At 35.9% G+C, this 9,556-nt stretch overlaps 2 non-coding genes across 2 annotated transcripts; both read left to right on the top strand.

The window, feature by feature from the left end:
* Nucleotides 1-1,806: 1,806 nt before the first annotated feature.
* TRNAP-UGG (transfer RNA proline (anticodon UGG)) lies at nucleotides 1,807-1,880 on the top strand. Its single transcript has one exon. It is a non-coding gene; the product is annotated as a tRNA-Pro (tRNA).
* Nucleotides 1,881-2,045: 165 nt separating this feature from the next.
* On the top strand, nucleotides 2,046-2,119 carry TRNAW-CCA (transfer RNA tryptophan (anticodon CCA)). The gene has a single exon. It is a non-coding gene; the product is annotated as a tRNA-Trp (tRNA).
* Nucleotides 2,120-9,556: the final 7,437 nt, after the last annotated feature.

Here is a 9,556-nt window from a genome sequence, read left to right as displayed (position 1 = left end):
CCCGGAGAATGAACTCCGGGAAGGTAGAGTAGAAATGAATATGATAAATATTAGAAATGAACGAACACTTTTCAATAAAAAAAAATATTTTTTCTTCCCCATTCATTCTTTTTTTTTTTTTCTTACGACGCGACAATCAAGTATCTCGGCTTTTTCGAACAAAACCTCAATCTGAGTTTGAATTCCAATTAGAGTTTTGATTCAATTGAGAAGTAGGCCTATTTATTTCTGGTTTTAGGACCAGCAGTTCTAGGGGTCGACTCGGTTCTTTCAAATTGTTTCTCATTATTAAGAAAAGGTAACGAAGATAAAATACGAGCTTGTTTTATAGCAATAGTAATTAATCGTTGTTGTTTCAAGGTCAATCTATTCACTCGTCTAGATAATATTTTTCCTTGTTCACTAATAAATCGACTAATTAAACTCATATTTCTATAATCAATTCGATCCCCCGATCCAATTGGGGGCAAACGCCTACGAAAAGATCGCTTGGATTTACGAAAGGGTCGCTTGGATTTATCCATGATTTATTCCTTATCTCTAAAATCTTATTTCTTCATTCATTTCGGTTTCGGATCCGACCGAAATAGTAATAGTACTTGATTTGTTTATATTTTATATATCTATCTATATGTAATTTTGTCCTGTTCCTTGGAAGGGTGGAACAGACATTCTATTCTGTTCGATCTATTTCTTTATCTCCCCATGAATCGTATGCTTGTAACAATAAGGACAGAATTTTCTCAAGTCCAATCGACTAGGCGTATTGTGTCGATTCTTTTGAGTAATATATCTGGAAAAGCCCCGCGATTCCTTATTTAAATCATTTCGGACACAACTGGTACATTCCAAAATAACTCTTATTCTGACATCTTTACCCTTGGCCATGAACCTCCTTTGGATTTTGGATTCCCTCCACTCTTCTATTTTCGATCTGAATCGAAGAATACGAAAAGAAGGAAAAATAAATAGAAGTTGCTAACTGATAACTCGAAATCCAATTATGAAAGATTTCGCTGCAATCAATAGAGTAATAATAAGTAATACAATTATTTCTAACTATCCATTATTTCTAATCCCAGTCAGTATTTCATTTACTATCTTGTATGCTCTTGAACAGCCTGTCCTAGACCCACATTTCTATTTCTGTTCTCCCTCTATTAATTCTATGCTGAGCCCGAGTTTCGCTGAGGTTTAATCCACTTTTCTTTCTCTTTCCTTCCTAAACAACTTAAAAAAAAAATTCAAAAGGGTGGATTAGTCACAGAGAATTTGTTGTATCTCTAATCTTCTTCACCCCTTCCCATGTCAATAACTAGAATGAAAAAAAGGGGAATGTCAACGCATCTGGGAATAAACGATTGATCTCTATCAATAGACCTGCTAAAGACCCGAACCATAGCGTAGTTAGCACAGGTGCCACGGAGAGATATGTTTTTATATCTCGCATTGAAAATCCTCCTTCTTTATTGGAATACATATATGATCAGATGTATCTGTAGCTAAAGATCACTTGTATTTGTACACGAAATCCCTAATCCCGAACTAAAATGAAAATGAATATGTACAATAATCCGGTGGATTAGATCTACTTGTCCCTAAAACAGAAAAAGATGACCCTTTCTTACTGAGCATTACCGATAAATATTCATTTTTTTATACGTTAGGTTTCATATGTATATAATTCTTTGATTATATGAAATCAAAAAGAAGAAATGGCAAGAGAAATTGTCTCTAGATATTAGGAAATAACGATGTGGAAAACAAGACAAGGATTCCCTACAATGAAACTGTACAACAATTGAAAGGGATGTAGCGCAGCTTGGTAGCGCGTTTGTTTTGGGTACAAAATGTCACGGGTTCAAATCCTGTCATCCCTACCTATTACTTCTCCTATGGGCAGTAACGAGGGATCAGTTGAGATCGATTCAAATTGGACTGGACTGGACATAATTTTGCATTTTATGATACTACATGCATGCAAGGTGTATTGGGGGTACAAAAAGAATCCCTTTCTTTACAGTTGTATCTCCTGTCATAAGAAAGCGCTCTTAGTTCAGTTCGGTAGAACGTGGGTCTCCAAAACCCGATGTCGTAGGTTCAAATCCTACAGAGCGTGATTCTGTTTTTGTAATGTTGAATCACAATAAAATAACTTTACTAACTTGAACTGCAACCTGAATTTGACCTCCTGCAGCTTAAGAAGGAGGTCAATCAAAAAAGAGATGTTACTCAATCAAAGGTCCAACTGATCTCCGCGTCTGTATTGTAAATATGCAGTTACGAATAATCCGGCCAAAGTAATAGGAATTAGACCTAAGACGATTCCAAATAGAAAAACTTCAATCATTTCAATTTGTTGGAAAGGGTAAAAATAGAGGTAATATCTATCCCTAAATATTACTCCGAATCACCCATGAATCTCAATGATCAAGAATTGGTAATTAACGCGGGAAGGAACTATCGAATACCTGAAATCTCACAGAACTATTTATTTTGATGAATTATTCATTCAATTAATTTCAAATAAGTCGTATCTTGCTCAGACCAATCAATAGAGCTGGGGTTATAGTTGAAGCAGCTAGTAGAAAACCGAAATAACTAGTTATAGTGGGCATGAAGGAGCTAAATGAGATACGTTCTTTTTTTTTTACATATGTTTATAAAGCACTTACCTAAGTTTCAATTTTTGCGAGATGTGATGATCAGAAAAAATACCAATTGACAGAATCAGTTCCAATTGAAAGTTCTTGATTCATCAGTCATTATAGACGGCACTGACAAAGATAGAGTAGCAGAGGTAGAAAAAAAAAAAAAGATTGATTTATCATCTGTGACATCTACCAATGTCGGGATTTCAAATCAACAGATTCATTGAGCAACTCGTGAGTAAAGTAATAGTCAGAAGAACTGTGTCGTGTAACTTCATTCAAAAATGAAATTATCTTTGAATAACTATAGAATAAAAGAATTGGATTTCAAAAGAATTTCCATTTTGACCATTTATTTCTTTTCTTTTTCAATTTATCAATTCCTATTATCCTTTTAGGTTCCACAGTCTGTCTTTCCATATCATGGAGTTCCATCCTTGTAGCTAGGTCAAGAAGGAACCTTTGGATCTAATCCAGTAATGGTTGCATCACGAATATTGATTGTTCAAACTATTTATTGTTTCTTCTCTTTCTTTCATCGAATACTATCTACTACTGTAGAACCAACCAATTACTTGAAATGAAAGGATTAGAAAAAAAGAAAAATATCTTTTCTACAACCATGAGAGGGGATTTCTATATTTTGCATCTAATTGAATTGTGTGGAATATGATAATCTCGTTCATTAATTATTAGAACTAGAACCCGTTGACTCAAACTTTACTAAGAACTTCAGTTTCTAGTCCAAAGCCAATACTTGAAACCCTATACTACAGAAATTTGATCAATTTTTGATTGAATGACACGCGGTTCCGCATAGACAAGTAACAAGAAAGGAAAAGGGGAATTATGTACCATTTCTTTTCGATACTGATTGAAACTGCGTTGCTGTGTCAGAGGAAGGATAGCTATACTGATTCGGTATACTCTAAATACACCTTCGGTACAATATTGACGATCTCACAAAGATGAAATATCAGTAGTTTTCCATTTACTGATCCCATCTTTCAAGGAATCGATCCCCCTTTGACTGTACAAGAATATGTGGAGCTCAGCATGTCTGGAAGCACGGGAGAACGTTCTTTTGCTGATATTATCACCAGTATTCGATACTGGGTTATTCATAGTATTACTATACCTTCCCTATTCATTGCGGGTTGGTTATTCGTCAGCACGGGTTTAGCTTATGATGTGTTTGGAAGCCCTCGGCCAAACGAGTATTTCACAGAGAGCCGACAGGGGATTCCATTAATAACTGGCCGTTTTGACCCTTTGGAACAACTCGATGAATTTAGTAGATCCTTTTAGGAGGCCTCAATGACCATAGATCGAACCTATCCAATTTTTACAGTGCGCTGGTTGGCCGTTCACGGACTGGCTGTACCTACCGTTTCTTTTTTGGGGTCAATATCAGCAATGCAGTTCATCCAACGATAAACCTAATCTGAATTATAGAGCTACGACACAATCAAACCCGAACGAACAAAATGTTGAATTGAATCGTACCAGCCTCTACTGGGGGTTATTACTCATTTTTGTACTTGCTGTTTTATTTTCCAATTATTTCTTCAATTGAGAGAAAGAAAGAGAATAGTAGGAATTCTCTTATCCCATTCGGAAGGATATCATCCTCATAATTATCCATGACTGTTTATGTCTCTAGCATGACCACTTGATGAAATGTGGAGGGAAGCGGGGTAAATGGCCGATACTACTGGAAGGATTCCTCTTTGGCTGATAGGTACTGTAACTGGTATTCCTGTGATTGGTTCAATAGGTATTTTCTTTTACGGTTCATACTCCGGATTGGGCTCATCCCTATAGTGATCGGATGAGAACCGGATTGTGGACATGAAAAAGTAAGAACTCAACAGGACCTTACCCCTCGAATCAGACAAAACAAAGAGGGGTAAGGTCCTGTTGAGTTCTTACTCTTCCAGCGAGACTTTGATCCATTTCATAACATAAAGGTTGGAAATTCATTCAGTCAACATAAGAAGAATATTTGATTCGTAGAAATGACAAAACGGATCCTTTGCTTCGATCCGATGTTTAAAACCACCCCATTCCTTTGTTTCTAATGATGTTTTTGAAGAATTTAATCCCTTGATTGTCATAGTATCTGTTCCTCTATAGTATGGACGGACTCTTCCGAAGCAAGAAGAAAGAAGGAATCAATCGATTTTATGGATGACACAATATGGATTTCTACAGATGAGACATTCTTCAAATCAATTCCAATTAGTATGGAAATGAACCTTACTCCATAAATAAAATTTCAAGCAAAAGACACTTAATTTAATGCCCGAGTGTGGTGAAAAAAAAAAAGTGAAAATCTTGGATTTTTGCACATATCCAAATCCTTATTGATTATCTCATCACAGCGAAAATTTGCTTTTTTTTTTTTTATAAGTTCATTGAAGAAGTTCTATTTGCTCAATGAGTGATTCCCCCCGCCCCCCCCTTTTTTTTTGTTTGTCCACTACTGCTTATGAATCTAAAGAAAGAGGTTATAATAGTCCTGGAAAAGAAAATCGTAATCTTTAACGAACAGGATCAAGAATCATTATTATTTCCACACAGGAAAAGGGTGAAAAATTCCTTTTCTTGTGTGGAAGATTAGTAAGACGAGCAATCCCTCCTAGAATCATTTGTTACTTTCATTTATTCCTTGCCATTTATTTTCTTCCTTGCCTATTATCTAATAGAATTCGATTCTATTAGGTACAATAGAATCAAAAACTATTGATGCATTACATGGCATTTATAATCTGGGATTAAGAGGCCTGGCATAGTCACACCACTCCAATTTTTTTTTTGAAAAAAAAAAAAATGTCAAGTAGCCTTCTTCAGAATATACATATTATTACTAGGAACGGGGCACAAACAATTCCTGACATCTCGCCGAAAAACAGTATAAAGAAAAAAGCTTTTCATTATTTTTTTGATCATACATAATTGCATCGATCAACAATAGTTCGTCTCTTTTTACCAATTTGATGGATCCATGTATCTAGAAATTCATTTCGGACAATTGAACCTTCTCAAACTGTTTCTTTTTAAGAACCAAAAAGATTTGTGCCAGAATAACAGATACCAAAAAGAACAACAACCCTTGGACACGTAATGGATCTTGAAGTACTATTTCTGCATCTCCCTGACCAAATCCACCCACATTAGGATTACTCGTTAATGGTTGATCAAGCTTGATAGATTCACCCTCTGAAACAAGAAGTTCCGGTCCTGGAGGTATAATATCAATTACTTGGTGTCCATCCGATGCATCAGCTATGGTTATTTCATACCCCCCTTTTTCTTTACGTACTATTCTGCTTACTATACCCGCTCCTGTAGCATTATAGACTGTATTGTTACTCTTACCCCCATCGGGATAAATCTGGCCCCTTCCCCTGTTCCCACCTACGTATATAGGATATTTTAAGAAGTTAACGTCTTTCTTAGTAGCAGGGTCCGGAGAAAGAATGGGAAAGACGATTTCACTATATTTCTGACCAGGAACAGGACCTATCACAAGAATATTTTTTTTAGTGGGGCGATAACTCTGAAAAGACAGAGTGCCTATCTTTTCTTTCATCTCGGGAGAAATACGATCGGGGGGAGCTAATTCGAATCCATCGGGTAAAATAAGAACAGCCCCCACATTCAAAGACCCCTTTTTACCATTAGCAAGAACTTGTTTCAGTTGCATATCATAAGGGATTCTAACAACTGCTTCAAATACAGTATCAGGAAGCACAGCTTGTGGAACCTCAATATCCACGGGTTTATTAGCTAAATGGCAATTGGCACATACAATACGCCCAGTTGCTTCTCGTGGATTTTCATAACCCTGCTGCGCAAAAATAGGATATGCATTTGAAATAGATGTCCTAGTTATTACATATATCATGATCGATACGGAAATGAATCGAGTCATTTGTTCCTTTACCCAAGAAAAGGTATTTCTATTTTGCATGGTCCAATCATTGATCCCGGAAATTTCTACAATAAATTAGGTAGGTAGCTAATATAGTTAGTATAGTATAGTTCCCTATCCACGATTCTGATATTGTACTGGAATAATTGTACTGGAATATAGGAGGAATCGAATTCCCTGGACGGGTAAAAGTATAAAGAGTGGGATTATTTGATTGATATCAGCGGATCAAATGAGTTCTTCATTCATTCATTGAATGATAAATGACTACAAGTGAAGGAGATACACGATTTAAATAATGGAAGATCCAATATTTCAAAATTGTATCTAGAATGACTGGAAAGGTAGAAACAAGACCAGATATAATTTGATCGTTATGGGAAAATCCAAAATCTTTGTAGATCGAGCCAATCATTAGTTCCCAACCATAAGGCGAGTGGAATCCGATACATAAATCAGTTAATAAAAGAATAGAAAAAGCTTTTATTGTGTCACTTAAGTTATAGAGGAATTCCTGAACCCAAGAATTCAAAATGAGAAGTTCTTCATTACCCAGAATAGAATAACCGCTTAGAATAGCGAAACAGATTATATTTGCCGAGAAATCCAAAATGATATGGATATGATCTTCATTGTGCATTTTGATCAATTGTATCGTTTCTTTGTGGATTCCTATACGAAACTTTTGTATCTGTGTCTCCTGGTAGTCCTTTATCATTTCGTCCAACAGGAATAGTTCTTCTAATTCTATGAATCTTTCTAGAACGTTATTTTCTTGAATATCATTCAAAAAAGTTTCGGATTGCCTGGTATTCCACCAATGAGTAACCCAAGGTTCCAGACTTTTATTAAATGAGAGAGAGATCCACCAGGGCAAAAAGACTATAGATGCAAGATATGGGAGGGGAGTCAATGCTTTTTTCTTTTTTGGCACTTTTTTTTTTTCATTGTTTAGTCCTTGGATCTGGAAAGAATATAGAAATAGAATCAAATAAAAATGAAATGAAAAAATAAGGGCCCATTTCAAATGAAAGAAATAATCAAATATTGTTTCCAGATATCCCATGGTCAAATTCGAACCAATTGCATCTTCATTTGTTCCTTTCGATGAATGCAACCACTTGAAGTAATGAATATTATTCGGATTTTGAGACAAAAAAACTCCCCCTCGATCAATCAATTATTTCGAAATGTTTGGCTGGCTACCCACAGCCCAGGAATAATTGAAGGGATATTTTTGAAGAATATTGATGATGAAATCCGAAAGGAGTGGCAAAAGGAGAGAGAAATTGGATGGTTATGAAAGATCCAATCGTTTGGCCATCAAGGAGCAAAAGAGAGGATAAGATAAAAAGAAAGATCGATTGACAAATGACAAAAGGGAGATAATTTATGAGAGATGATCCATCTGTATCTAACGTATCAATTCAAAATATTGGGCCTAAAAAGATGAATTCTGTACTGTATTCCGAAATGTTCTGATATGTGTGATGAATACATACTTATTGGACTTCTTACTAATATGAAAGAATTGAGTTGAGTTCCATATGCATAAAAATAGTTTTGGTGGACAAAACTTGCTTCTTATTATGGTTGTTCCATATATGCCTGCTTGCTTGCTTTATTCTATAGGCCACAGTACAGCGGCATTACCAACAGAACGGGTGAAATAGAATCTAACATGATTTGCTCGAATGAACGTTCCGAAGAAACTTCGCTTATATTAAAAGTAAAAGGGGATTCCTGAGCTCCTTCCCTCATACTGAGAAAGAAAACATTCATTCTTCATCACAGTTTATTTCAAAATACTTCAATTGGTACACGCAAGAAATAGGCCGATTCGGCAGCTTTTTGTTCAATTTCTCGTGGAGTCAAATTCTCATCAGTTCGAGTCAAGGGGATAGCTCCCTGGCCTCTAATTTCCATATAAAGGACACGACGGGAATAAAGGCCCTCTTTAACTTCCATTCTGATCGACTGGATATCTCTCATAAGAAATCGAAGGAAGATTCGACGATTTATTCCAGGAAATCCCCAACGAAAAATACACACGACCCCTTCTTTTCTATCGAATCGATCATAACCACTACCCACATTCCACGAAATTGTGCACCACAAATAGGAACTAATGAACAGACCCGCGATCCCATAAAAAGACATCACGATCCCTTGTGGAAAAAAAATTATTTGCTGAGACGGGAATAAGGATATCAAATTCCTACCAAGATAACTGGAAGTTCCAACCAATAAGAATCCTAGCGAACCTAAAAAAAGGATAAAGGCCCAGCAGAAATTACTTGTTTTTCGAGACCCCGTTATAAGTTCTATCCATATACGTTCTGATCGCCAGTTCATACTAGATCCAGTTGCATTCTATTGGAATTGAGAGAATAAGCCAAATGAATTTGACTTTACCTTTTTGGCTCCCGAAGTAACTCTCATCAACTAGCACTATTATGATGTGAACCCTTAGCAGTAATTCATCGAATTGGTTAGATATAAAATAATAACATCCCCTTCATATGATCCCATTATGTATATCTACATAACATATAGATACATTTACTTTCTATTTCAGATATAGATATCCGCCGATCTATTTTAAAACAGCTATACCCGCATATACATGCATTTATCCATAGATCATGTATCTGCATGCATAACATAACAGCCTTTTCCTTTTTATTTGTTATTTGTCATTATTTTTGTGTTCGAGGGGAGCCACATATCGTACCATATTCCACTAAATAGGTATCTGTATTATGATCCAAGTCCAAGTGTTGAAATAAATTGATGAGATTTAGTCCCATCGGATCTAAACAATCTTGTTTTTTTGAACATGAAGAGATAAAGACGCCATTGCAATTGCCGGAAATACTAGGCCCACTAAAGGCACAAAAATAGAGGGTAAGTTGAGATCTGTCATAGAATAGGTGCCTCGATTTAATATTTGTACCTGTTATAAAAG

The sequence above is a fragment of the Tasmannia lanceolata genome, unplaced genomic scaffold, assembly GCF_043159265.1.
Source record: "Tasmannia lanceolata isolate RefF3 unplaced genomic scaffold, GAP_Taslan_0.1 ptg000114l, whole genome shotgun sequence".
NCBI lineage: Eukaryota > Viridiplantae > Streptophyta > Magnoliopsida > Canellales > Winteraceae > Tasmannia > Tasmannia lanceolata.
Note: the sequence above shows the minus strand (reverse complement) of the source record. Positions and strands in the feature narration are given on the sequence as shown.